Here is a 5,489-nt window from a genome sequence, read left to right as displayed (position 1 = left end):
CTCAATTTCCGAGGTGAATGCCAGAAGAGACAGTTGAGTGTCAGTGGACAAAATGGAGGACTCTGCGGAATTGGCCAGTTAGGGTGGACATCTCCTATTGGCTCAGTGTTTGTGACCCATCTCATCAGAAGTTCCACCCTGTCTTCCAGTGGCTGTCTCCATGGGGATAGGGAAAGAAGCCTTAGCCCCGCCCACTTGTCCTTGTCCTGGAATACCTGGCTTGTTGACCCTCACACAGACCCCTGTGTTAATGAAAAAAATAATGTCCGCTAGTGCCCAAGTGTCATCATTTCCTTTGAAGGCTTAGGGCCCTTTCCTGGGGCAGAAGACAGCCAAGGTCACCCTGAGTCTAGATACCTAGTGACCTGTGACACTGCCGCCACTGATAGGTGTTGATTTCCATGTTCACATATCCCCTGGTGGCAGATTCAGAGTGGTTGGAGGAGAAATGGAGCTAGAGAGCACATAGTCACGGGGGCAAGGGCCAAAGGTCATGAAAAATAGCAGACATCATGGAGCTCAAGTGGGAGCCCGTCTAGGGCCCAGGGCACCCTCCTGTACATGGCAACCAGATCATCCATATCCCCACATCCACACACACTGGAATACCGGTGCCCTGGCTGCCAGGATTTCGGCCTTGTCTTAGGAGACCTGACACATGTGCAGTGTGTTACTGGAGGCTGTAGACCAGCAGATGGCAAAATGTGGAAAATGGTAGTTTCAGTTGTCTTTTCCTGTACTCTCCTTGGTGGAGTTTGCCATGCTGTGTTTCCTAGCAGGAGAAGGCATTCATGGAGAAAGGAGGATTTGATGTGTACAGACAAGGTGGAGACCAGAGTGGGATCTACAGACCCAAGCTAGGCCTCTGGCAGGTATGTGTCAATGTTTTCTGCCCATTCCCCTTGGCCGAGTTTTTCCATACCATGTGTCAGCCAAATTTAGTACTCTCCACAAAAGCTTCCATCTGCCTGCAAGCTTCACCAGGCCAGGGTCTGCCTGTGGTGTAGCTCCTCTCAGTAATCAAGACCTTCTACACAGACTACCTGCTCTTCTCTGCCCATAGGCAAGCAATATAGCCAGAGGCCTCCACCCTTTCATCTCTAGTCTCTCAGACACTCCAAGTTGTGATGTGTCTCTGAGGTAGAATGAAGAGATTTTGGAGGATGAACACATACAGAGACAGAGAGAGGCAAGAGATGCTGAGTGGGGACACCTTGCCTACTGATATCCTCAGGAAAGTGGAAAACAGATACCTGGCCTACTCTCCCAATGCCCTGAACCTCTCTGCACAAGAGGCTCCCATCTGCCTGCATAACCTTTACCAGGTTGTGCTGAAATCGTGTGGCCACAGCCAGAGGTAGCCACTAAGTGTCATAGCTCACAAAGGAGGGCCGTATGTCATTGGCCAGGTGGGCCAGATCTCTCCCATTGGCTCAGTACATGTTACCCAGCCCCTCAGAAGCTGCACCCGCTCTTCCAGTTGCTGTCTGCATGGTGATGGTGAACAAGCCTTAGCCACGCCAACCCGGCCTTCACTTGGCCTGCCGACCCTCACCCGGCCCTCTGTTTTGATAAAGATTAGTGTCCGCCATGGCCCAGGTGTCACCATCTGGGATAAAGGATTCGGGCCCTTGCTTGGGGCAGAAGACAGCTAAGGTCAGCTTGTGCCTAGATCTATAGTGACTTGTGACACTGCTGCCAGTGATAGATGGTGACTTCCACAATTACATATCCCCTGGTGGCAGAATGATAGTGACGGGTAGAGAAATATCGCTAGGGAGCACATGTTCAATGACGCATCGACCAAAGGCCAGGGCCAGTAGTGGACATCGTGGAGATGAATGACGACCCAGTCAAGGGCCAAGGATCCCTCCTTTATGTGGCAAACCGCTGGACTGCTAGGGCCCTGGCTACCAGGATTTCGGCCTTGTCCTTGGAGGAAGGCCACATACACAGTGTTCCACCAGAGGCAGTGGACCTGTCGGGAGCAAAAACTGGAAAATGGCAGTTTCACTTCATTTGGGCTGTACCGCCTTTGACTGAGTGGCATGCTGTTTTTCCTAGTAGGATAAGGCACTGATGGAGAAAGGCAGAATTATGTGTGCATGCAAGGTGTGTGCTGAGAGGGTGACAAGGTTGAGACCAGGTTGGGACCTTTAGTTCCAGGAGAGGCTCCTGGCAGGTGTGGGTCAATGTTCTCTGCCCATCCCACTTGGCAGGGGGTTTTTCACCATACAAAGGATCAGCGGAATTATTAGTCGCCAGAGAGGTTGCATCTGCCCACAAGCTCCACCTGGCCAGGTCCACCAGTGGTGACTTTCCCATGTAGGTCAACAGTATATGAAACCATCCAGATAGGCTAACTGCTATTCTCTGCCCATGGGGAACCAGTACAGCCAGAAGCCTTCCCCCTATCATCTCCAGGCTCTCAGGCCCCTCATACTTGTGATGTGTCTCAAGGGTAGAATGAAGAGAACTCTCCAAGGGACCATGTACAGAGAGGGACCATAGATGCTAAATAAGGCCACCTTGCCTACTGATATCCTGAAAAAAAAAAACAAAACCCAGTGCCGTCGAGTCAATTCTGACTCATAGCGACCCTATATCCTCAACTAAGTGTAAAAGAGGTACTTTGCCTGCTCTCTCAGTGTCTTGAAAATGTCCACATCAGGGGTTGCCAGAAGTAAAGATATTCCCTGGGTGTACTCAATTCCTGTGGCCAAAGCCAGAAGAGGCCATGGAGTATCGATGGACAAAATGGAGGACTCTAAGGAACTGGCCAGTTAAGGCGGACCTCTCTTATTGGCTCGGTGTTTGTGACCAGTCCCAACAGAAGTTCCGCCCAGTCTGCCGTGGCTGTCTCCATGGTGATTGGGAAAGAAGCTTTAGCCCCACCTAAAATATTATTTTATTTTTACTTGACCTTCACCTGGCCTGCTGACCCTCACGGTGACCCCTGTGTTGATTGAAAAAAGTAATGTCCGCCAGTGCCCAAGTGTCATCATTTCCTTTGAAATATCCCTTCCTGGGACAGAAGACAGCCAAGGTCAGCCTGAGCCTAAATACCTGGTTCCCTGTGACACTGTCGCCAGTGATAGATGTTGATTTCAACACTCACGTATCTCTGATGGTTTCCCATGTCAATAAAAAGTTTCTAAGACCATCCAGATAGTCTATCTGATATTCTCTGCTTATGGGGAACTGGTACAGCCAGAAGTCTTCACCCTTTCATCTCCAGATTCTCCCTCAGGCACTTGTGATGTTTCTCAGGGTTAGAATAAAGAGATATCTATGAATGAACACATCCAGAGAGGGACCATAAATGCTGAGTGAGGTCACCTTGCCTACTGATATCCTCAAGTAGGTGGAACACAGGGACCTAGCCTGCTCTCCCAGTATGTTCAACCTGTTCACATCCAGGGGTGGCACCTGTGAAGATATTCCCTGGGTATGTTCAATTCCTGTGACCAAAGCCAGGAGAGGCCGTTGAGCGTCCATGGACAAAACATAGGACTCTTCTGAACTGGCCAGTTAGGCCGCACCTCTCTTACTGGCTCAGTGTTCGTGTGGCGTCCTATCAGAAGTTCCACCCAGACTTTCTGTGGCTGTCTCCATGGTGATTGGAAACAAACTGTAGCCCCACCCACTCGGCCTTCACCTGGTCACCTGGCCTGTTGACCCTCACCCAGCCCCTCTGTTGATGAAAAAAATGATGACGGCCAGTGCCCATGTGTCTTCATTTAGTTTGAACGATTAGGGATCTTTCCTGGGGCAGAAGACAGCCAAGGTCAGCCTGAGCCTAGATACCTAGTGACCTGTGACACTGCTGCTAGTGATACTGATTTCCACACTCACATATCCACTGGCAGCAGATTCAGAGTGGTTGAAGAAGAAATGTACCTAGAGAGCACACATTCGAGGCGACACAGGCCAAAGGCAGATAGTACACATTGTGGAGCTCAAGTTTCAGCCTCGCTAGGGCCCAGGGCTCCCTGTTGTAGGTTGCAAACATGCCATCCACATCCCCACATCCATAGACTCTGGACTACTGGGACCCTGGCTGCCAGGATTTCGGCATTGTCCTGGCAAACCTGATGCATATGCAGTGTGCCACCGGAGGCTGTGAACGAGCAGATGGCACAATTTTGAAAATGCTCGTTTTGCATGATTTTGCCTGTAATCTCCTTTGACTGAGTGGCTGAAGTGTTTCCTAGCAGGTGAAGGTGTTCATGGCGAAAGGCGGATTTGATGTGTGCATGGAGGTGTGTGCTGAGAAGATGACAAGATGGAGGTCAGGGTGGGATCTTCTGACCCAGGATAGGTGTCTGGAAGGTATGTATTAATGTTTTCTGCCCCTTCCACTTGCCTGGGTGTTTCCATACAAGCTGTCATTGGAATAAGTAGTCTCCGGAGAGGCTTCCACCTGTGAGCAAGCTTCACCTGGCCAGGGTCCGCCCGTGGTGTAGCTCCCTCATCAATCACTACTATTTAGACTTTCCAGATAGACTATCTGCCTTTCTCTGCCCATGAGCAACCAGTACAGCCAGAGGCCTTCCCCCTTTGGTCTTTTGTCTCTAGGCACTCTTTCAGGCACTCCAAGCTGTGATGTGTCTCAGGGGTAGAATAAAGAGAGTTCCCAGAATTAACACATCCAGAAAGAGACAGAGAGAGGTAAGAGAAGCTGAGTGGGGATGCCTTGCCTACTGATACTCTCAGAAAAGTGGAAAACAGGTACCTGGTATGCTCTGCCAATGCCCTGAACCTGTCCACATCAGGGGCTCCCCTCTGCCTGAATTGCCTTTCCCAGGGTGTGGTGAAATCCTTTGGCCACAGCCAGAGGTGGCCACTGTGTCACAGGTGACAATGGAGGGCCCTGTATCATCCGCCAGGTGGGCCAGATCTCTACCGTTGGCTCAGTAGTTGTCAGCTAGCCCATCAGAAGCTCCTCCCACTCTTCTGAGGCCTGTCTCCTTGGTGATAGCAAACAAGCCTTAGCTTCGCCCACCCGATGTTCACTCAGCCTGCATGGCCTGCTGACCCTCACCCCGTGCTCTGTGTTGTCAGAATTAATGTCCACCAGGGCAGAGGTGTCACCGTCTGGAATAAAGGGTTTGGGCCCTTTCCTGGGACAGAGACAGCTAAGGTCAGCTTGTGCCTCGATCTCTAGTGACTTGTGACACTGCTGCCAGTGATAGACGGTGACTTTGACATTCACATATCCCCTGGTGGCAGAATGATCATGACAGGAGGAGAAATATCGCTATAGAGCACACATTCAATGAGGCACCAGCCAAGGGCCAGTGACCTTACTGGGCTACGTAGAATTGAATGGTGAGCCAGTCTAGGGCCCAAGACTCCCTCCTGTATGTGGCAAACAGGTCATCCACATCCCCACGTCCAGAAGCCTCTGGACTGCTGGGGCCCTGGCTGCCAGGGTTTCGGCCTTGTCTTCGGAGGCCAGCTACACCCTGTTCCACCAGAGGCAGGGG

This window comes from Loxodonta africana, unplaced genomic scaffold (assembly GCF_030014295.1).
Source record: "Loxodonta africana isolate mLoxAfr1 unplaced genomic scaffold, mLoxAfr1.hap2 scaffold_63, whole genome shotgun sequence".
In the NCBI taxonomy this organism is placed as follows: Eukaryota; Metazoa; Chordata; class Mammalia; order Proboscidea; family Elephantidae; genus Loxodonta; species Loxodonta africana.
This window is presented reverse-complemented; position numbering follows the sequence as displayed.